The 25,527-nt window shown below is 37.7% G+C and overlaps 1 protein-coding gene across 1 annotated transcript in view; it reads right to left on the reverse strand.

The window, feature by feature from the left end:
* Positions 1-25,527, reverse strand: part of LOC131430267 (homeobox protein aristaless) — a 223,067-nt gene that overhangs the window by 113,368 nt on the left and 84,172 nt on the right. Inside the window, exon 2 of the mRNA XM_058595093.1 lies at positions 21,484-21,556. The gene's annotated coding sequence lies outside the window, so the exon portion shown is untranslated. The remainder of the gene's footprint in view (positions 1-21,483; positions 21,557-25,527) is intronic.

The following is a 25,527-nucleotide window of genomic DNA, read 5'->3' on the forward strand; positions in this document are numbered from 1 at the left end:
TCATAGTATCACTAATAATAGGTATGATCTCATGAGATCATACCTATTATTTTATGATTTTCAGAATTTCTCAATCATGGCACCGGCACAAATTTTTTATGCTGTGTCTCGCCAGAATAAAATGCCGAGATTTGCACAGCCGTGTGCTCAGTGATTGCCTCGGAAAAATGAATAATTACGGAGACTTTCGACAATCTTAAAGTTCGTAAATGTCACTAATTGCCGAAATTGTCGACAAATAATTCCCGTTAGCCCGGCAGAAGCGCCTAGAAATAAATAACGAATCGCCGAGTCATCAGAAATAGAAAAATTATCCCTTACTCCCCCGTTAATAACAGTTTGTATGAAATCACAGCTCTCGCCATGACCTCCAGAATATAACTTTGCGGATAATCGACTTTTTTTAGCAACATTAGTTGTTGAAACATTAGCATTTTGGCGTAAAATGACCTTCGCTCTCTAATATACTAGTCCCGATTTCCGTCCCTCCGTTCCGAGCTTGTCATTCAAAATCAATTGGTCCTAGAAACATGTTATTATTGTTGAGACTGTTGAATTACAGATTTGCAACCCATTCAAAAAAAAAATAATGGGACGACTAAGAATTTTCTATATGTTCGTTCATTGTTCTTCAAAGCATCCGCACATCCATTTTGGTAAACAAACCACACAGCTAAACAATTCCCAGGATGTATATAATGCACTTCAAATAAAAGATAGACATGTTACAGACAAAACCGCGAGAGATTGACGTTGGATCGCTATTTAAAGAAAAACGCTCATTTATTTTGGTACATTGTTCTACTTATAAATTATCCATCTTAAGTGAAATGCTTTGGATTCTAAAAAGAACCGAAGGTTACTATTTCTCCAACTTTCAAAACAGTTGACAATTATTAATTATTATATGGGTTAGTGACGACACTAATTCTAATTGATAATCGATTGTATAAAATTAAATTAACCCCTTAACGCTCAAGGGAAATATGTTTCCCTTTCATAAAAATCGTTATAGATTCTTCAATTACTAATAAATCGATGTTTTTTGCTGAATGTTAAAGAAAACTTATTTCCAAGGCGACAAATGTGTTTCTGAACGAATAAGTAAAAAGAACTATCAATCTTTATTGCACTAAAAAAGTTTGTGCAAAATGACGTATAGAAAATAGAACACATAATAAATGTGTTACGTTTCGTAGAATGCCATAACTATCAGATGTACAACTTTGCTTCCGCCGTTTTCCGATAGGTGACTGTACCGGCTGAGGCTGGTCAAAATACATAGATGATAATGCCTTTAAAGTGAGTGTGTACAGTGCCTAACGAATTGTCATCGCCGTTTCAGTGACAGTTGTTCTTGTTTTCGTATCATTCATTCTCGAAAATGTCTGTTTATGTGCCCAATTCTCGCCATTTGCGGGAAGTTTTACTTTTCTGTTACAATTCGAAAAAAATGCAGCTGAAGCGCATCGAATGCTCTCAAAAACTTACGGTGATGCTGCTCTGAGTAAAAGAACGTGTCGGGAGTGGTTCCAACGTTTTAATAATGGTGATTTTGATGTCGAAGACAAACATGGTGGTGGAAGAGAAAAAACCTTCAGAACTAGAAGCATTGCTTGATGAAGATTCTTGCCAAACCCAAGAAGAGCATGCCGAATCATTGAGAGTGAGTCAGCAAGTCATTTCAAAACGGCTCAAGGCCCTGGGCATGATTCAGAAAGAAGGAAACTGGATGCCGTACGAGTTGAAACCGAGGGACATCGAGCGCCATCTGAAAAGTGATGAAAAGTGGGTTCGATACGATAATCCTAAACGCAGAAAATCTTGGGGAAAGCCCGGGCATGCTACTTCGTCAAAGGCAGAACCGAATATTCACGGCGCCAAGGTTATTATTTGTATTTGGTGGGATCAGCTCGGTGTGATTTACTACGAGCTCTTAAAACCGGGTGAAACCATCATAGGAGATCGCTACCGAACGCAACTGATGCGCCTTATTCGCGCGCTTAAAATAAAGCGGCCACAATATTAGGAGCGACATGAAAAAGTCATCCTCCAACACGACAATGCTCGACCTCACGTCGCAAAAGTAGTAAAAAAGTGCCAGGAAACGCTGAAATGGGAAATCTTGCCCCACCCGCCGTATGGAAGAAAGTTGTCGCTAGCGACGTACAATACTTTGAATAATACATCTGCAAGCACTTTTACGCAATAAAGTTTTTAATTTTGAAAAAAAAAACGGGGGAAGCAAAGTTGTACACCTGATAACTATTTATTTTACTGCACCCTGCTATGTTTTTTCTGGTGATGTTCTCTTACTTCACACCCCCAATAGCTAATATATTGTCTTGTTTTGACATATTTCGTCCTGCACATCTTATGGTCGTGAAAGGGTTAATGTATATGAGGAAATCTAATTAACTCTTTACTTGATTCTATGTAGAGACACTGGAAATGGTTTGGAACTAAATGATTTGATCTTAATAGCGGATTATAACACTATCATTAATTATCCTTATAACTGTCCATTTGTATATGTATTCTCTCCGTTGTGTTCATACTTTGATGAATTCTCCGCACTTGTTCGAAGCAAAAGCCGCACTGCGAACGGAGCGATCAATGAACATAATAGATCAGAAGTTCGAAAGAGCGGTTCTAAAGCCGTTCGTTTGGTGCGAATTTCGCACTGATCTTTAGATAACATTTTGATCCATTAGAACGGCTTATTTTGTATAGTTATTTCCCCATCGTTGTCAATTTTTCGTTTTCTTTTCCTCCAATGCAAACGACCAGAAGCTGTATGACGCAATCGCTCTTGTTTGAAGGAAAACTGGCTTTGCGAAAGAACCGCAACGAGTCTGTTCGCACTGCCGATTAGTTGCAAACTGAACTAGTTCCGGTTAAAAGCTTTCTTTTTTCATTTGCTGCTTTTTTCACAAATGGATGGTCCCAACGGCCACAAAAATAGCAAAATAAAGAATTTTGATGTCGATTATTCCATTTCGGATTTGCATACTTCATTGAAAGAAAAATGATGCACGGGATTCAATTCTGGCATTTCGAACGGCTAAATTGTGGAATTTTCTACGATGATTAACACTGTTTGGAACATTTTTCTCGGACGCGATGCAGTCAAATGCTAGCTTTCTTTGCGCTCGTTTGGTGCGAATTACGCACAGCAAAATACGCACAAAGCTAATCAAGTTATTCTAGATTGGTACTGAACTGATGATTTTCACTTTCGATTTGCAAAGAAGCAATCCTAATAGTTTATTAGATAACACCTAGAACTATTAGAACGGCAGATTTTGTATAATGCTCCCCATCGTTTTCCACTTTTCATTTTCTTTTCCTTCAATGCAAACGATCAGAAGCTGGATGAAGCAATCACTCTTGTTTGAAGTGAAACTCATACTGCGAATGTCCAACAGCAGATATGCTGAAAGAAAAACTAGTTGTTGTTTTTCTGCGTTTGGGTTTGAGGAACGGAACCTCATATTCGCCATTGACTGAAGCACCAGCTGAATAATGCCGGGTCATGGGCAGGGATGCCAGGTTCACAGATTAATCTGTGTTTCACAGATTTTGAACTTTCTGCACAGATTTTGAAAATGACACAGATTTTCACAGATTTCTGAAAATAATCACAGATTTTCACAGATGTTAAAATAAATCACAGATTTTCACAGTTTTTTTTTAATCGAGCTCAGTTTAGCTCGAAAAAAGTACAGAGCGGTTGAGTAAAAAGGTACAGCGCGTGTTGGTAGTGAGACCTTTGTTTTTTTTTTTGCTCACCAAAATGATTTTCAATGCTACGATTTACGGTTTACGAGCACAGATTTTCACAGACAGGTTTTTGGCTTGATCACAGATTTTTGAAAAATTGACCTGGCATCCCTGGTCATGGGTGTAGTTCCACTCTCTTGGCGTAGATGACAGCCTGGGGTCTATTTATAGATTCGATTGATTTTAATGTCCTATGTTTAGACCTATTTTTTCACTATTTAAATAATGCTTTCGTAATAAACTGTAGCCATCTTGAGAACGCACTCAAAACAGGCAAATGTTCAACACACTGTCACCGTAATAAAATTAATTTCTGTTACTGTGCAACATTGTACATACGTGCATCCTTATTCGGTTATGATATCAGTAGCAGAGGAATTCTTTGCAGTCAGTTCAAGTTGAAACGGTGATCTAATTCTACTGCGAAGACTTGCCTTGGAATGTCTTCGCCGTGAGTAAAGTCAGTTGGAGAATTCCAGCCTTTTGAATGCGTAGGTTCGTAGAAACATTAGCCACCTGAGCGAAATCGTCAGTCAGTCAGTCTGTCAGCTTGCCCGCCAGTATTGACAGCTCTAATCAACGGAATGCAAACAGGTCTCAGGGAAAGATATGGAGTACGCATATGAAAATCGAAAACAAAAACAACAACGAACAAAAAAAACGCAGCAAGCTCACTCCGAACGGAAATTGCAAATTGCTGATTACACAATTAGCGAATGATATGGATGGTGTGCAGTTGTGAGCTGGCATTTTTTTCCCTTTCATTTGCTGATGCATTTCCTGGACTACTTCTGTGTGTGGCACTTTTTACCTTTATACTTTTGCCGTGCCCGCTCAGCTTAGCTCAGCTGACTGACCGTTCGAGGGTTTCATGCTTCCTTCCCACCGCCGGCAGGATAGTGGTATCAAATTTGTAGTTTGCGATCACAAATGCAACGCAAAAATGAGCGCCCTGGCGGCTATAAAATTACGTCCGTTTCAAACACAAGCCAGAATGCAACATAAAGGCGCATGTTGGCGCGAAAACAAAAACACTGTCCGCTTCCCGTTCAACGTTTATTGGTCCTAACAATGTAGAACTTTGCGAACTTCGAAGCGCATGTTCATTTCCACACCAGCTAGTTTCTAACGAACAACTTGCATAATGCTTTCTGATGTGTGATGTTCGTCAAACAAACGTTCAGGTTCGTTGTTTCTGTGTTCAAGTCTTTTGATGAAGTGCTTTTTTGCTTGTAAATGTATGCAGTTTTATACCGTGGTTAATTACATTCACCCCCTGGGTTTTTTCTTGCTACATTTCAACGCACTTTATAAAGTTTGAACAAGCCGTCTCCAACAGACTAGCCGTCATAAATCGAACTGAATTTTTCATCGATATTGCTAGAAAATTCATAGCGACTTTCCTCTAACAAAGATTTAGAAAAAAACTCAAAGCTATTCTACGGTGTTCGGTTCTCAGTATCAATTCCAAAATAAAAAAAACCTATCTCTCCCACTCTTACCAAAACGCCCATTAGCCACTTATTCCTGTGATAAAAAAAAACAAGTCTGCACCCTCCCCGCAACTTTTGTTTGCATTAATGTTTATTGTTGTTATTAATTCGACCGCCACAACCGCCTTTCCTATGTCCGGGAGCCACTAGTTCCCGGGACTGACGGTTTCTAATGTAAATTATGATCTTTATTACCGTTCATAATTTTCTCTTATCTAAGCAATTTCCAACGCAATTCACCTGCGCCATTTGCGTGTACGCGTGGGGGCAAACTGAACGGCAGGCTGGAATTCCGTAACCGTGAATACCGTGAACTACTACTGACTGACCTATGTTTTTTTCTGTTGCGGAAATGGGGGCTCGGTAGATGCGGTACCAACTGCTGCAGCCGTACCAAACTGCAATGATGGCGGAAATTAAATTTTAATTTTCATAATCTAATTATAGTTTGCCGAGTGGTACGATTGGGTACGGATTGGGGCTTGCAGAACTGGTGGCTTTGCCATCGACGGTTACACAATCACAATTACCGTTACGCGTGCGATTCTAGTTGGGCTCGAATGCGTTTGTTTGATTGTGCCTACATAGGAAATACCTTAGGCAATGGAAGACAAAGGACCCGCATCGAAACAGGCTGGACTATGGGATAGAGTTTTTAACTATTCGGTTTGATCGCCTCGGTGGCTCCTGGAAGAAGTTTCTGTAGTTCAGGCAGGTTAAAAAATCATCCATTAAAAAATAACATTTTGGTTTAATTTGTAGAGTTTAATGAACGATAACTTTTGTCAACTATTCATAGTCGCACAAACAAAAGTGAATATTGTCATGGAAGCTAGACAAAGTGCATCTTTACCAGTATATGGCATTTTGCCGCGCGAGTGATCGACTCTTGCCATGATCAAGCGGCCTCTGTTTCTTCAATTTTCCTTGCGTTTCACGAATTGAACTATTGTTTAAGAAATAAATTTCCACAATTTCAAAACGTTGTTCTTATGTAAACCTATCCATGACGAAATGTCAAAGATTACTGAACAAAACACCAAAAGTGATAGTTATCTCTATCGGAAGATGTGAAACACAAGAATAAACATCCAATATAAACATCGTCAAGACAGAATAATTCAACTATATGATAAGGCAAGACACGGTGTTTCAAAAGTCGTAAAAACATTTTTGAAAACTCTGAAAAAGAATGTTCTGCCCCAACTTCCATATTCACCGAATATTTCTCCATTCGATTACCATTCGTTCCGATCCAAAGAGCAATTGTTTTTTTTCAACGCCATATCCGAGCTTTACCAAAAAAATTACAGGAAGTTGTGAATAACAATTGACAATATTTTGGATATCGATGCTGCAATGATACTCGCAGAATAAGTTGTAAAACTTGGCACAAACCACAACGAAATAATTCTAAAATATGAAATGAAAGTCCTGTACTTGGCCTGACTTTTTAAAAGGATAACTTTAGCCAAATGACCTAAATGGCTAGAACCGTGGTAATCTCTTTTGGCGTCTTCTGTTCGAGTTGCAAACTCATACTCACTACGTATTTTCTATTCTGATGAAGAACTTGAAAGTAAACATGAACACACACACTTAAAGTTTACACATTTTCTCATTTTTTCTTGCGGCGCCCTGTACATCCAACATTAACTAACAAATAACACTGGGATAAGGCTGAGAATCGGAAAACTATCTTGAAAATATAGTTTGTCAACGTCTTTTCAGTCAACAGTGGTTTAAAAATAATGTTTTCAAATTAAGCACCCAACGTTTCGACGCTCTTTATTTGCGTGTTCTTTAGGGGCCAAAACAGAGTATCGTTCTTTCTCGAAAACACTTATAGAGGTATAATCTTTATGTTCTGGAGATTCAGCTTCTGGTATAAACTTTTAACGAAAAAAAAAGCTTGAGTTTGATTTTGATGTTTTTAAGTTTTAACATTCAACCAAAAGACTGTGGTCATAATCAAAGTTTTGTTTTTGAGTTTTTTTAACAATTCAAATGTGTTTTTTCTGCTAGAATTTTAAACCAGCTGCTGAATCTCCAACACTTGACTTTTCACAGCTAGAAAAGTGAGGAATGATAATCTATTTTTTTTCTGAAGACAACGCGTCATCAATAACGTTGAAACTTTGGGAGTCAGTACTAAAATCATAATTTTAATCCTAAAAAAAGCAACAATACAATTCAACATTCGAAAGAATCCAGTCGAAAACTATTTTGAAAATCTTATATCTGACTTTAACTCATCAATGGATATTTTTGCCAATTGGCATTACACACAGTTAGGACTTAGGAATACATTTATATACAGTGTTACTACCTTATAGAAACAGTAATTATAATATATTCTTGATATGCCAACAAACTATTGAAGTATGTGGTAAAAATACCTTGCATATGTGGGAGATTTTTAACCTTTATTTTATTCTAAAAAGAAACACTGTTGAATGCAAACTAATGACCAGATTAACAAAAATCGTATTCATAATTTTGACTAGACGTTGAGACATTTAGAATGACGTCATTTTAGTCGATGACCAAAACAGCTTTACAATCCAATTCAGTGCAAAATTGTTGCAATATTTGAAACCAACTGCTGGTGATGTGATTTAATAATATAAAGGTCATCCAAATGGAAGAAGACAAAATGAGCTTTTGACATCTTAGGATCAAGTGGATCTAGTTGATCCATGAGCTGAAGCAAAAGTAAAGGAAATGTGTGTTGTGTAAATAATTAAGGCATGGATTTTACCGATGGTATGACTTTTATCGAAGGCGTAAGTTTTACCGAAGGCATGGATTTTGCCGAAGACTTAGATTTTGACAAAGGCATGGATCTCGCATGAAAGCATGGATTATGCTGAAGAAATGGTTTTGCCGAAGGCATGGATTCTGTCGAAGGTTTGGATTTTTCCGAAGGCTTGGATTTTACCGAAGGCATAGATGGGTTTAGTCGAAGGCATGGATTTTGCTGGAGGCATGGATGTAGCCGAAGGAATTAATTTGGATGTAGCCGAAGGAATTAACAAACCTCATAGGTAGCAAAACAGACAAAAACAAAATCTCAAATCAGTGTCGGCGGCAAAGCAGAACTGAAAAAATAGATTTGTTATGCGGTGTGTGTGTTTTCTGTTTAATTTGTTTCCATAGATATTAATGCTGCGATGGCCAAGTACAGCGAAGCATGCTTGGTTCTTCTAGTCAACTGGACTTTCTCTTAATGTGTTTTCAAATGCAGGGTAGTTTTATTGGCAAAACAATTTCCCGCTTGGGATTTAGCTACGGATTCGAGTCCCGTCTCTGCGGTAACATTTTCGCGGTTTTCATTACATAGTTGGATTCGCATGTCAATTTTCCGATCTGTTCCCCCTAATTTCGACGAAGGCAAGGATTTTGCCGATGGCATGAATTTTTTTCGAATGCATAAATTTAACCGAAGGCATGAGTTTCGCCAGAGGCATGAGTATTACCGAAGTAATGGATTTTGATGAGGGCATGGATTTTACCAAAGATATGAACTTTGCGAAGGCAGAAATTTTTCCGAAGGCATGACTTTTGTCAAAGGCTTAGATTTGGCCAAAGACAGATTTTTTCGAAGGTATGGATTTAATCAAGGCATCGAAGGTGTAGATTTCGCTGAAGGCATGGATTTTACGAAAGGATTAGTTTTTACGAAGGCATAGATTTTGCCAAAGACATGAGTTTTGTCGGAAACTTTCACGAAAGGCATACCATACCAAAAACATATATTTGCGAAGACATGGATTTTTTCAAAGACATGGATTTGCCCGAAGGTCCGAATAAATAAATTTCACCGAAAGCATGGATTTTTTTGAAGGCACAGATTTTACCGAAGGCATAGATGTTATTTCATGTAAGGAAGGTCACGACAAGCAAGAATGTCTCGAACTGGGACATTGGATATACTTTGGGTACGCAAGGAATTTATTAGTTGAGATATGACATCACGATACTCCACGCATGTCCAAACGACATGATCAATATCGCGATAACTTTCGCCACAAGCACAATGATTAATCTTGTAAAGTCCAATTCGAAGGAGATGTGCATTAGGGTGGGACAAAAAATTGATATCAGCTCCACCGAACTTTTCGTGTTTCTTTTATGTCCCATAAGCATCATGCAAAATTTCAGCTCGATCGGAGAAACTATATTTTCGCGACTACGGTTTAAAGTTTAAATGGGATTTAGTATGAAGAAAAATCACTTTTAACAAAAAAAAAATCGGCTTGAGATCAACCTATGAACTCTAAAAATCAGTGCATGAAATTTTCGTAGTAAATTTAACGAGAAAGAAAACTTTAGAAGAATGCAAAACAGTCCGACGTTTGTAGAAAAAGTTATTAAATAAAAATCGGCACAAGGTCCGAACAATGGCTCATTTGTTAATATATCTAGCACCACTGCTGCCAGTGGTAGTAATATGATTGTGCTTTTTTTTTATTTTGCTATAACGGTTGATTTTAGTTGTTTGATGTCTTCACAAAAGTTTCTCAGCTGAGTATGAGGATTATTTTTAAGTTACAAGCCATGTTCCAAAACTCACTGTAAAGACATAAAAAAATCTAACTTTTTAATTTGAAGAAATAGGTTTTTGGTATCTTCCACAATATTTTAGATAAACTCAAATCCAATAACTTGGCCGAATATATAAACTCTCTATCTCTTATAGTTTAGAAGATATAGATGCTACTATTTTATGCAAACAAAAACACAATTTACATAACTTTTTGTGTCTTTACAGTAAGGTTTGGAGCATGGTTTGTCACTTAACAATAATCTTTATACTCTGCTGAGTAACTATCGTGTAGAAATCAAACAACTCGGATCAACCGTTATAGTACATTAAAAGGAAGTCATATCATATTACTTTCACATTGTGCATCTAACGTATGCAGGGATTTTGCCAAGAGCATAAATGTAACCGAACACATGAGATTCTCCAAAGGCATGGATTTGACGAAGGCATCAATTTGCCTGGAAGCACAAATTTTGCCGATGGCATAGATATTGCCGATGGCATAGATATTGCCGATGGCATAGAATTTGCTGATGGGATAACAATTGGCGATGGCATAGGGATTAGTACAGATGCATAGATTTTTACGAAGGTGTAGATTTTGCCGAAAGCATGAGTTTTGTCGAAATAATAAATTTTACCGAGAGCATGAATTTTCCGATGGCGTGAACTTTGCCAAAGGCATGGATTTTTCCGAAGAAAGGATGAGTTTTGTTAAAGGCATAGTTTTTACCAAAGGCATGAGTTTTTTCGAAGACATGGATTTTGGCGAAGAAATTTTTCAGAAGGCGTGGATTTTGCGGAAGATATGAGTTCTTCCGAAGGCATAAATTTTGCCAAAGGTTTCGATTTGGCCGAAGACATAGATTTTACCGAAGGCTTGAATTTCACCGAAGGCATAGATTTAACCGACGGTATAAATTTGATCAAAAGCATAGATTTTGTCAAAGGCTTGAATTTTGCCGAAGACATGGATTTGGCCGAAAGTTTGAATTGGGTCAAAGGCTTGAATTTTGCCGAAGACAGACTTTGCCGAAGAAATAGATTTCATCGACGGCATAGAATTTGTCGAAGGTATAAATTTGGTCAAAGAAACGGATTTTGCTGAAAATATGGGTTTTGCCAAAGGCATACATTTTTATCCAAAGGAATAGATTTTGCCGATATGAATATTTTCGAAGGCATGCATTTGGTCGAAGGCACGGATTTCGCCGAAAGTTTTTTTTGCCGATGACCTGGATTTTACAGAAGATGCATGGATTTTATCGAATATGAATAGATTTTTCCGAGGACCATTCTGCCAATTTGCTAAAAAAAATTTTTCTTTTCCAATTTGAAAACAAGCTCTGCCAAAGCTTATGAAATGCTAAATTTTAGCGGCATAATTCTTACAGAAAGAACGTATCTCGTTCGTTTTCAACGGCTATTTTGACATCAAAAACGTCCGAAGGGATAAACTTTTTAATGTTGCTAGACGTGCTCCAAATGCAGAAGGAACTATCGCAGAATCTTTGCAAGTGATTAAACATGCCATGGGAATGATTCAGTTGCAAGGAAATTGGGTTCCTCATTATTTGAAATTAAGAGAAGTCAAAATGAATGCTTTTGATTTGTGAACAGCGGCTTCAAAGGCAAAATCGGAAGGAAATGGCTTGAGAGAGTCAATCTTCAACACGAGAATGTTCGAACCTACTAAAATACTTGGAAACGCTGAAAAGAGTTGATTTGGCTGTACTTTCTGGATGTTGCTCCATCTGACTTTTACTTGCTCCGATCGATGGTATACGGTCATTCTAACGTGATCTTCTTCTCTTAAGGACAAGACAACGATAAGATTGATGCTTGGATCGTCTCGAAAGATGTGTCGGTTTTTCGTCATATAATCAGAATTTTGCCCAAAAGATGGACATGAAAAAAGACAAGTGGCGATCGGTATTTTGAGTTACGAAGTATCAAAAAACAAAACTTTTAAAATTTTTATGACTAAAACCTATGCGCGAGAAATTTCCGATTTTGTACGTTAGACGCATGTTTCATAATCTTTTTATATCAACTCACTGGAACCTTAGAAAAAAAAAATTGGTGAATTTTGATGCGACTAGGATTCAAAGTGGCAGAATACAATAAATTCTATTTATTTCTATTTTCTCACAGCAGTATTCAAATGTCTCTTAAATCACTTCGTTCCATTATTTATACTTAGAACGTGATATTTTATTTAAAGCTCAATTCAAAAGTTTCCATTCCTAGAGAGGCGTTTTTTTATTTTTTTGTTTGGATAGCATTGCTCGTTTGATGCAGTTATCAACTGTTGAACTAAATGTTTTTCGTCATATAATCAGAATTTTGTCAAATTTTGCATAGAGACATTCTCAGAATTGCTAAATTATTGAACAGACATGGCTTTGTGGAATTCGATAATTATCCATTTCTAATACAACCAATTGCCTGTCTAAATTACAGAAAACAAAGACGTAGTCCCACGTCAATTTTTTTTCTATAAACTCAAGGATCATATCGAAACCTCAGTTTCTGGAACACGTTTGAATTGATGAATGAACTTTACTTCGTGTGTTCTATTTGTTGAACGAACTTTTGGAATAAATAGCTAGTTTTATTTTCTTAGAATTCGAATTAGAAGAATTTGGACAAATTTCTACTATCTAACCTCGATGTCACTCATTCGGTTCTAGATAAGGTATATAATTGAGCTTTGGAGAATTCGGATTAAACGAATAAACCAAGACAGCTGTGATTTCTTTGCGAGACGATAGTAACATTTAAAATCAACGGCTTTCTCGCCCTGCATAATTTCATCTTCTAAAGCAAACTTCTTTTTTCCTTAACAGCCTTTCCTCATACTTGCGTCTACTTGCGATATTTCAAGTAACGTAAGAAATTCGGCTTAATATTCGTGTTCGCCAATACATCGGCTGTCTGGCGCAGCTTGCATCCTTTTCCGAAGCCACCAAATCAGTCACATCCAAATTACTTTATTATTGCACTCACTCATTAGTTGCCGAAACCGAGCACAGCGCGAAACACACGAAGGATGCGTTTTTATTCGCATCAAAAGATTCCTTAAACATTCGTTGATTCCGAAGCCCCCCGAAGGAAAAAAAATTAAACATTTATTACCAAAATCGGCATACCTTTGTCGATTGGGCACTAATTTCCTCCCTTCGTCCCGTTCCGCTCACTGCAGGTCTGTCAAAAATTACACACAAACCATAACATGTCGGCTGGTCTCGGTGAAACATTTTCCACCCGACCGTCGCTCTAAAGGGCACTTGCACCACATGATATCGCCACATTTTGGCTACTTTTTGCCTCAATCCAGAGAGCAACAACAATAAAAAAAATCAGACATCTTTCTCGCAGTTATTAAATTAAATTTTTATTTACTCGTTTTCCTGTTTAATTAAATTAAATACCGTGAGTGAAAAACGGGAGCCGCAGCATCTCGCCTTTCGGCAGCAGCGTTCCGCTGTCCGTGCGAAACCAAAACCAAACTACGTCGGTCCTAATTTGGACAGCGCAACAGATCGGAGCGGATCAGAGCGAACAAAAAGTGGCCCTTTGGCCGTGCGCGCAGACGTCCACCACAACCAGTACCCGGTTGGAAACCCTTTTTATTTCATCTCGAGTCGTTTTCGGTCAGTCGTCGCAGCTAATCGACACCATAAAGGAGCGCGACCCGATGTGCAACTACTCTCCGGCAGTGCGATGCATTGTTGCCGGAGATGGAAAGTAGCAGCTTCCTTCCTTCCAGTCGTATCGCATCGTCAAGATCGTTACCACCGGCACCGAACCACACCGAGCAGATGATATCTCAGCCGATTGCGATCGATCGACAAGAATGAAGCTGGTGCAAATGAAGGATACTACACACAATCAAACAGCAGGGGCAATTACCAAAAACGACTGAATAGCTGACAGCATTCCAACAACTCGGCTCGATCGCTGTCCGACCTGTTTTGTTTTTCTCTCTCCGTTGACTGCATTGGGAAAAGCATCGATCGGAAGATCCCGATCGGGACAGGTGAGGAAAGGTTGCAACCTACGGAATTCATATTAATTGGATTTTATTGAGTTGTCCTAACAAATCGAATCTAGATTGCCGGATGGCGTGGCAGAAGCTCTGACAACCGTCCGGAATAGGGATGCCAGCTGTACAGACATAGATGAAGCAACCGGGTTGCCAGACTTACAAAAAATCTACTGGGCCGAGAAAAAAATCAAAAATATTTTTCAGTGAATTTTTTTTAGAGTGCCCAATCGATTCCCTACTACTTCTTCCTGAACGCCATTGTTGTACAATTAACGGTTTCCGAATTACAACGATTTGTAAAAGGCAATTTTCGTGATATGCAAAAATACATACGCCCTTTTTAAAAATCAGTCGTGAGTCGGATTGACCTCTCAATCGGTTCAAGACTTATGGTTTGTCATACTGAAGCCATGTGCAAAGTCTCATCCAAATCGGAGAAGGTCGAGTCTGATGATCTGCTAAACATTTCTGGAATTGCTCCTTATTTAAACTCATCGCGCTGCAATTACAAACTGATGTAGGTACTTGAAGTACGATATATCGCCTTCACCCTCAACAAGCATCACGTCTACTGTTCAATTTTGATTAGCCCTTCGCGGTTGATCGGTTGTCGCATCGAAACACGAGTGACAATGCGTAAAAATTCAGCTCGTGCATCTCGAAAATCGCAACTACTCGCACGAATAGTAATCAAAATTGATGAATGTGGACAAAACTACTGTTATAAATGTGATAAAAGTATTCGGAGAACGTTTGTCGATCGCTAGAAAGACTGAATCAGAGGGGGGAGTCCCGTACCCCAACTTGTTCAGTCAAGATATCACAACCAAGCTGGGAATGCCGGTTACAACAGTGCATCGAATTGAAAAACTAGTAGAAATATCGACTAACAAGAATGTTATTTTGGAATCATTTTCGCACGATAAGCGAATTGAGTCGGTTCTTTTCCCCAAGCAGTACAAGTGCTCTGTTCTGATTCGTACGGATTTGTCATCCCGGCGTTATGGAATAATATTCAACAGACAACATCCTGCTCAATGGCATGAATCCTTTAAAGAAGTCAGAGCTGTTGTCAGCGAGAAACAGTGCAAGGTAAACAGGCAAGATGCAGTTCCCACACGCAAATACCAGCGATCACAAAACAGATAAAATGTTAGTAATTTTTCTGAATTTGATTGGTTAAAATTTGGTATAACTTTGGTATAACGATTATTATTTTAGTTAAACTGTCATTTTTTATTTAACGTACTGGCAGTATAGCAATGACACCTAGCAAAGACACTCACCACAAACGAGTAATTAAACGTTACAGTTGAGCAATGGCATACATCCTAAGCGGAAAATGAAACGTTTCAATGAGGTGTCACTCATGCAACTGAGCAATAACACAATCCCAGTAAAGTTATGCTTATGACAGACATGTGATATCGGAATCACTGTACACCGTGAAATCACATGCCTGTCACCCTAAATCATGGTGGTATCACGCGAGCATCATGATACAACGGTGATTCCCGTACTGCGGTCATTTATCGTTGTACTGTGCAAAATCACATTACTGTTTACTGCTACCAGCGCCATTGACGAGCGATGGTGAACTCACGAAACAATATTTCCTTCTTCAGAGTATCAAATAATAAACAACCTTTGTTTTATTTTGAAAAAAAAAATCTGTGTAAAATGCTAACCAGTAGCATAATACTTATACACTTTAACAACGTTGCAGCTTATTTTCAAAAAGCAGTCAAACCAAGAAATGATCATAAATTTGGTGAAGTTTTTAAATACAAATAAGGAAAACAATATATTCATATTTGTACATAAAATCAGCACTATTGAGTTATTGTTTTCTATTCAATAACATGTAAATTTATTGTTGAAAGGGATTTAGAACACATAATGATTCATATTTTGAATGCACATGTGGTAATAATAAACGATGAATATACACAACATCAATAAACCAATTGTGTAGTCACAACTTTAAACTCCTCAAAATCCTAATAAAACCATTATAAGATTATATTCTAGCCTAGTAGACCATTTTTCATTAGCGTTATGAAGTAAAACGAATCATCAAGCCTATGGCAAATTTTTTTCGGAATGATTTCAAATTCAAGAAGGTTTTAAAATCAGCTTTATGATAAACGTAATCTTTTTTATGAAAATTTCGTGATGAATAAAATGTTTCGTTGAAAGCATTTTTTTGAATATGTGTGTGCCATGCCGTTTTTATTGATTACATAATAAGAATATCTTAGATTTATTTACTATTTTGAGGCTCAATGTTAAAAGCTTATGCGCTCTTATTTTTATTGTGAATAGCATGCGGGTAAAAAGGAATTATTACTGAACAACATGATTTTTTTTGCGGATTTTGCAAAAGTCGGCAAGATTTACAAACAAAATTCGGTGATTAATCACCTTTTCGGTACAAATCAGCTTCATTGCATAAAAATAGTGCTAGTGTTCCGTAAATTAGTTCTGAAAGCCTTTCATAGTTCCTCCATTTTCTATTTTCATTTGGTATTACGGTAGAACATCAAAATTGTGGACATCAAATTTTCCCTAATGCTAATTACATTTAAATAGTGAAGGTTAAAATCAAGTGTCCCAGAACAAACGTGTCAAAAATGTACCTTAAAACCATAAAATTTGATGTGAGTGAAATCTTCATCCGAAGAACGCTCACACACAAAATTAGTTTTAATTCAGAGAGGCATTGATTATATCTGTCATAAATCAGTTACTACACGCTAAAAAATAGTTACTCAAAAATGAGTAAGATCTCACTCATCTATAGAAAAAGTGGAACAACTCTAATTTAGAGTAACTTCTTAGTTACTCAAATTTGACTTCTTTCACTGGAAACGATTTTTGTGTAAAATCTACTCATTTACTGAGTAATGCTTTATTTGCCATGTGCCAAAAATAGAGTAATTAGTTAAATTCTGAATCAAATTTTATTCCACATATACCAAATTTGCGAAAAATTGCTCCTTTTTTTAATTATATTGTATTAAAATATTAAGTAATTGACACGCAATATCGAGATCTCATATCAAGTGGCGATCGCTTAGAGTATTGTGTCAATCGTAGCTCAACACACATATCAGTACTGCTCAGGCACCAATCAGACACTTGTTCCTCACAAATGACACACTTGAGCATATTTGTTTCCATTCTGAAGCACAGTACGGATTACTTCTGGACACAATAACTGCGTCGGTGGCACAACCAAGAGGACAGTCTAAAAATTGTGGTTTTCGCAGACACAACACCGTTTATGTTAAGCGAATCACTCTTGAAATACGCGATCTCACTAACAAAAAATAGAATCTGTTGCTACAAATGGTTAATACAACTTTTAGACTGATCTTGCGAATAGTAACATAAAAATGAGTTTTTGCGTTAAACTCAAATTTAGAGTAAGAGTTACTCATTACTATTGATGGTAACTACTCAATTTTTGACGTTTCCATGTATCATTTGAAAATAAGCAACTAGTACTCAAACTCTGAGTAACTTTTTCTAAGCGTGTAGGAATACACTTCAAACAGCAAAAATTATTGGTTTCTATATTCTCGAGCATCAAAGCTGGGAAATTAAGCAAAGTTTTGAGTTGTTTCGTTTCGCTGCTTATTCTTACTGTGCGCAAAACAAATCTGTCACCTCATCGTTGTACTCGTACAGAGTTGTACAGAAATCATTGTACGAAGAGCACATGTCTGTCAGTGGTATTACCTGTATGGATGGAAGCAAAAAATGTCTCACTTGTTTTAACCAATTATTCAGTTTTTTTTAACTCAAGGCGTCTATTGCAATGAATATTTTTCCACTTTTCGGCAGGCAGCTGATTAGTTCACCGCTTGAACAACGAAATTTTGCCTAAGAAGCTGCTTATTACGAAACTGACAGATGATACAGAAATGCAACAAAAGATTATAATTATCAAGAAGGAATTCACCAGCAAAATGTTTTCATGGTGTTATGAATTTTTTCTCCACTTGCAGAATGACTCGTTGGAAGAGCTTTTTTCGATTTCGTTTTCAAGAATGTTGCTGACAAGCCAATGGTACAGATGCACTTTCAAAAAAATACAAATACTATCACTTTACTTTTGCAGCAAGCATTAAGCGTTTTTAATTACATTGACATGAACTGTCTGAAAAAAAAATTAGTCGCAGATGAAATTAAATGGTAGTATGAAACTTGATGGAAGAAGTCGAACAAAAGACCTGTGCTACTCTGTATGAATAGAACTTGGAATATTGACATGATTTGAATTTTTAAAAGGGGACTTATTTATACTCATTCTTGTTGGATCAATTTTTGAAGGTCAAGTTTTCAAATACTCACTTTAATTATTTTTCTTATAAATCTTACAAGAAGTTAATGATTCACAGTACTCGTTACACTGTAAAAGTACAGTGTGAACAGCATAATAAACAATTCCATGTATAATTCGAAGCATATTCTTGCACTTTTGACAATATCTATTTTTGTCTAGGATTGTTTTCATGCGCCGAGGGGTACACCCTTTAACTGGATTGAAAATGTTTAATCAATGTTTGAATAATTAAGATCACAAACATAGCAAATTATGTAGAGCTTTCCATCCAATTGGAAATCGAATCCCACAGTCTGGGACCTAGAAATCTTCACTGATCAGTATATTACCAATCGGAGGAAAAATTGAAACTAAAACAGAGATAGCCTACTCAGACAAAATCATGCGCATCTCCTATGCATCGTTGAGCAAGAGTAAGAACTCTTGCTAATTTAGATTTTTTAATTCTGATTCCCTTAATAATGATCAAATATTAATTAAAATGGTAATTAGTTTAGATGAATTCACCAATTAAACGTGCTGTCATTTCTTAGCAAAGACACACTCCATATCCATTCAACTAATTTTTTAGTTGAATTAAAAAAATAAAATGTTGTTTTCAACCAACATGAATAGCTCCTGCAATCTGCAGCTATGTGGCGCTACTGTCATCGAAAAAATGTTAACAAAGTAATGACTAAGGAGTGTATCGAAAATAAGCTATCCACAATTTTTTCTTTCAAATTATGATAAAAAAACGATATTTACTGAAAATTGATCCTTTATTGTACGACGTAAAACTTGAGAATAATGAAAACCGGATAAAGTTATTCCTTCACGAATTTTCTAGCTTTTGATCGAACGCTCTTTATCAAGTTCCGGATAAGTCTTGCATCGCATTTTTTGGATGCTTGAGCACAAATTTTTTTGAACTCCTGCATGTTCCCATGTCTACCAGTCTTCTTGAATACCCTCTTCACGATTGCCCAGTAACGATCGATGGGTCGAAGCTGAGGGCAATTTGGTGGATTGATATTTTTCTCAACGAAATTTGTAACCTTTTCTGCAAGTCAATTGAGAGTGGTTTTGGCATAGGGAGCCGACGCTAAATCCGACCAAAACATTGGAGGTATACTATGCTTCTGGTATAAAGGCAGAAATTTGTTCTGGAGACACTCAGATCGAAAGATTTCTGAATTTTTAGTTCCGGTAGTGTAAAAAATGGTTGACTTCAAACCACAGGAACATATTGCCTGCCATACCAGTATTTCTCCACTTGAATCGACCTGTCCGCATCGCTCACATCCTCCCCAACGACGACAGTAAAGTATTGTGGACCTGGAAGGGTTTTTGAGTCCTCCTTTACATAAGTCTCATCGTCCATCAAAACGCATGCATCCGGACACTGCAAAAGACGCGAATATAATTTCCGGGCCCTTGTTGCTGCTCGCTTCTTCTGTTCTACACTTTGTTTCGAGATATTCTGCTCTTTGTAGGTCTTCAGGTGATTTCGCCTTTTGATACGCTGGATCATTCCGACACTCGTTCCTGCTTTTTTGGCCAAATCACGTATTGACATTGATTTGTTCTTCATGATTAGAGATTACACTTTGTGGTCCAGTTGCGGGTTGGAAGAACCGGGTTTACTGCCTCTCCCTCCCTGCCTCCCTCCCTAGCTCATCCGAAGAATAGTGTTCCCCAAACTTATTAATGATGGCTTTAACACTGGCATGATGAATTCCAAACCGCTTTCCCAATTTTCGGATAGTAATACCCTTCTCACTTAGCCATCCCTACTCCGGAATGAGGACAGATTTGCGTTCGATAGCTGTTCGGTACTTCGATTCACAGGTTCGAGGCCCATCCAAAGCGACCTTGAGCCGGTTATGTCTATTAGCACTGTGCTAGGGGCCTACCAGTCGGAATTCAAATTAAAATTTATTCACTCCGACGCAATTTTCTCACCTTGTTCAGTACAAAACTATGCTTTCTGCGAACAACGCGATAGCTGATCCTACCAGTCGTAAAAGGTCATGTACACACCACTGTAAATATCATTGCTGCAAGTGAGAGGCCACTTCATCACCACATCGCAGTAAAGCTTGTTTCCGGCCTATGTTCAACAACGATCTTCAATCATAGAAGAAAAACCTCGCCGCATCGCAGTTCCACATCACCCGGACCAAAACCCCTTTACCCCACAGGCAAAGCTAATAGCAATAATACCCGATGGCAAACCGACGGATTCGCTCCATCGATGAAAATGCATTTATAATTTTTATTCAATTACGAAAACATGACAGACTAATGCTTTATTTATTTATTTAAAACGTAATTAAGTTTATGTAATAGCAAGACTTCACAGTCTTGCTTCGGCTGATCTCTCCGGTCCCTAATCCGTCCGATAACTGAGCTACTCTTCACAGAACTCTGATATCTTAATCGCAATCGCATAGCCATAGATAGTCAGAAAGAGTAACATGATCGTAGATCGTCTACACGAACCGACTCGTCGGTTCAAATTCAGCTTCTTCGAACTTGTTCGAATCTATCCATTTGTTCGAGCATCCGTTCGTCCATCCATTCGGCCGTCCGCTTGAGTCTGTCTGTCTGTCTGAGCCGTAGCGAAAAAGGCTTGCACGATCACAGCTTGTATCACTCTGTTTGCATTTGCATTTTACACTACATAATTTTTGCCTCGAAAGCCGCTTTGCCCCTACCACCAATACCAACACCACCACCACCGTCGGGTACTGCGCCGGGTGGAATTGATCGATGGCGTAGCGAAACAGAGGGAAATAATTTACATTCTTCTTCTCTTATTACATTTTCATTAATTATGTTCGCTTTAATTACCGCTTCGGTGCGCTTTGCACTTCGACTCCGACAAGTGGCTTGCTCACAGACACTGTGCCGCACCAGCGATCTATCCATCCATCCATCCATCCAGCCAGGACTGGCATACGAATTGCCGGCAATCCGACCCATGGTGGGTTATTCCAAACAATAACCACGGATGTGTCCTCGGTCAAATCCATTCGAATAGCAAATTTATTTTTGCCCCTTGAAAGCACCATTCAACCCACTGTCCAAAGCAATCGTTCCATCGAAATCTATAACGAAGACGTTCGAATCGGTAAGATTGCGATCGATACATGTCCCCGTTCCGATTCCCGCCAAGCGTGTCCCCCAGCCGCCCCAAAGCCACCGCCCCCGTTGTTTGGCTAGTGTCAATAATTGATTCGGAATTAAGATTTCAAATTAATTAGTTACCTACCTTGTTACCAGCGTTTGTTAGTTAATCCGGATGTGATTGCAGGAGGGCATGAAATGTGAAGAAGAGGATCCGGCTGGAAATAAAGAGCGAAACAAATGCATCATTAGAGCTGGATGGCGAGCAAATGGCTGCAACGGATGACGAATGGAGGCTTTCGAATTGCACCTTTGCATTTCATAAACGCTAATTGGTTTCTGTGCAGGTTAGTAATGCGGGTTGATGAATTCGCGCACTGCTGCGCCGGTAGGTGCCGGGAAGAGAAGATAAAACCGACTGGCAAAATAATCTAGGAATGTGATGATCTAGTTTAGAAACCATAAACTAGATAGGCTCATCGGAGTTGATAAATCTGATTTATCTACAGCAAATTGCATACAAATACCGAAGTCAACGTTCATCAAGGAGCCAACTGTTGACAGTTTCGATGCAAGGTTACTACCATTTCCTACTAAATTGAACATGGTGCTATCGTTTTCAAATGAAATGAATAAGAAAAAAGGCTGGGTTATGACAGAGACATAACCGGATGGACGTGAATACGAATGAAACTGATTTTAAACAACGTTGAAAGCATTCCCGGATAGAAGTGATTTGGAAGCCAATAACAAATTATATTATTGGAATCAAACATCTCAGTGAAAGAAATCAACATAATTTTGTTTGATAAAGAGTTAAAATATTGAAATTCATAACAAAGTCTGCATGAGGAAATAACAACAAAAGGAAAAATCCTGTCAGTGTAATATCAAAACAAGAACAAACTATTGATAGAAAACAAATTTTTCAGTTGTTTGATATTCTAGCATTCAAAGTAGAATAATATCAACAGCATTTTTCTTATCTGATTCTGATGCAGTTTATTCAATAGTATTTTATTTGTAGATAGAACTGCCAAATACCAGATATCGTCAAACGGTAAAGAGTATGGTTTGGATGATACATGGAATACAAAAAAAATCTCGCCTTTTTTTCAAACCGCTGTATCTCGAGAACCGTAGCATATAGAAAAGTTTTGATTAACATCATTTTTATTGGAAAATTAGCGTTCTTTTATAAAATTTCGTCGAAAAATAAAAAAAATTGTCATCATTTTCATTATTTTGAAAATATGTAACTTTTTCAAATATTATTTCTCCATTCTAGAAATTTGACAGTTTTTTTTTTGATATATTTAAATTTTAACTGTTCTTTTCCAAATAAATAAATTTTTTAAAAAAGTAAGTGAGAGTGTTTGCTTACCGGTACCCTTTTATTTTAAGCTCATAACGTCTGATTTAGTGCGCATTATACGGACATCTATACATCAATGGAAAGCTAAAGTCCCTAGCTAACAACTGATTATCAAACTAAGTTGATTCATTTTATGGAGAAAAAAAATATTATCAATTTAGTAAAGTGATAAATTTTGGCAATTTCAAAAAAAGTGTTCGGTTACCGGCGCCCCAAATAAATTCGGAAAATATAAGTAAAGAATTATTCAAAGGAAAACCGGTTATTCTTTTCGGAGACGTTTTGGACAAAAGTCTTTATTGTCTGATGGTGACTTCGCCTTGGCTCTCTTGATCGAATATTTGGATGGTGGCGCCTTTGATATTAATTTGGCCAGTCTTCCACGTTTTTTTCTTAGCCGGAGCATCTGCTGTATGAGTAGCTAGATGTTTGGCCCAAATTTTGGCTAGCTTTGTCTCGACAGCAGCCTGCATATCACTGACAATTTTTCACGATATGTCGAAAAAAATGGGGTGCCGGTAACCGAAATCGGTAGACATTTTTAAAATGACAAAACAACTCTTTGGTTGCGAAAATTTTGATAGCATCCGGTGTTAAACTAGATGTCCGGACATTTGTCCGGATTACGCAATCTGCTTTCTGTCAAAAGTTACGCTGGGGTGCCGGCAACCGAACACCTTCCCCTACTACATTTTTATTCTATCGACTATCTTGACGTAGGACTTCGTCTTTGCTTTCTATATAAGAGTACAAATTCAAAATACAGAAAATAGATCCGCACAAACAGGTCAGGATTTGAACACTTAAAGTCCATTAATTTTCGAACAAATTCTCGATGCTATTACACCTACTGGTTAGAAATATTTCCACAGATTGATAGAAGTAGATACAACCATATGTTTTAGACAATTAGTGGTTAATTATTAACAAAAAATGTCTATATTTCGATGTTTTACAAGCCAATGTATGGGCTTCCTCTTTCAGAGACAACAATTTCGTATACTATTCTTTACGTTTCGTCTTCGACTTGTCAGTGCAGAACAGTTGAAATTGAACTGCTCAGTGCATGATTTATTAAATTTAGTTGTTTTGACGTAAAGTCGCCATAACTAAACTCAGTTTTTGCAATGATTGAGTGGAAACATTTATTGGAGAAGCCAAATGAATGAAAAACTTACAGAAAAGATGATATTTGGCAAAATATACGCACAGAAACAGGACTCGAATCTGCGTTCTTATGCTTTCCGTGCATACGCGCTACCGTTTCGCCACCCAAATCCTTGTGATAGACACAGCTCTAAAACATGGTTAGGCATGATAGAACGTACATCGAACATGGTCTACATCCTGGCCGTCTCCCGACCGGTACCATATATCCAAACATCTTCTCTGTTGATCAAACGCTAGTCTTCTCGCTCTATACCTATTTTCCGCTCAAGCACTGAGTAGGAGAGTGTATTTATAATCGCTTGTCACCTTCTCTACTGATAGCAGTCGTGAGACGGCTAGGATGTAGACCATGTTCAATGTACGCTTTATCATGTCTAGTCGTGTGTTAGAGCTGTGTCCATCACTAGGCTTAGGGTGGCGAAATGGTAACGCGTATGCACGGAATGCATAAGAACGCAGGCTCGAGTCCTGTCTCTAAGCGTATAGCAAAAAAATGGCTAAATCCCTAAATAATCAATTTCGTAAACCTAAGTTGACAAAGACGTTAATTGACATTTCGCATAGCACATACTCTTATATTTGAAAAGAGACGGTGTGGCTCGTCAATGCCAAAAGAAAGAATGAAACTTTTGCACACAATACATAGAGGTTTACAATTTTTTCTACACAAAAATCACAGAATTGCGGAAGCAAATGATATCCTAATGCTAATAACCAAATGATGTATATAATAGGACAGAAAAGTCATCACTTGTGGCTTAACACCCAATTTTAATCTTAATAATTTAATTTCATCTCATATTTCAATAAAAATCACATTTAAAATTAAGTGAAAATTTTGCGGTTTTATTATAATTTTTCATTTGAAAAGAATACTGGATGATCTTTTCCATCGTGTGCGATTATTTTGATCAGCATCTCACATCACTAGCAAACTAAACGGCCACTTTCAGGGCATCTAATGAAAAATCAGAACAAAAGAAACTTTGAATGCGAAATACGGACAAACGCTTATCCGGTCCGAACGATCCGAAACAAATGTTTGTATGCGGTTTTTGCTTCCAAAGTTTTTTTGTCGATTCAGTGGTGAGCTGGCTGCCCCCTGGAATGCAAGGAAGGTGGAGCATTACTTCAAGCACTATAAGACGAATCTTTTGATTTGGGGCATAATCAAGATGTTCAAACTTGGTCCAGCAGACTATAAAGCGGTCGGATTTCATGTCTTCAGGGTAGGAATGCACCCAACCGAACCGATAAATAAAATACGGTGACTGAGTCCCGATGCAGGAAATCATATCATGATTGATTGATGCAACCGAAATACATCGTTTTGGATGACGAGAAGTACATTATAGCGAATGCAGATCTCCAACCTGAAGTTTTTCGTTGGCAATTGTCGCCTGGATGTTTCTGAAAAAAAAAACGTCACCAAGTTCACCACGAGGTACTTAATGTGGCAAGGGATTATTAGGTGCGGCAAATTCAGCAAGTCGTACATAGCGACAAACATATAAATCAACGTCATCAACGGACAAACATATAAAGAAAAATGCCTCCACCTGACACATTTTTAGTGAGATTTGGCATCGTGCCATTCAGCGGAGCAGACGATATAGTGTGGAGAAGTCAGTGATGTTGTTTTTG

This window comes from Malaya genurostris, chromosome 2 (assembly GCF_030247185.1).
Source record: "Malaya genurostris strain Urasoe2022 chromosome 2, Malgen_1.1, whole genome shotgun sequence".
Taxonomy (NCBI): domain Eukaryota; kingdom Metazoa; phylum Arthropoda; class Insecta; order Diptera; family Culicidae; genus Malaya; species Malaya genurostris.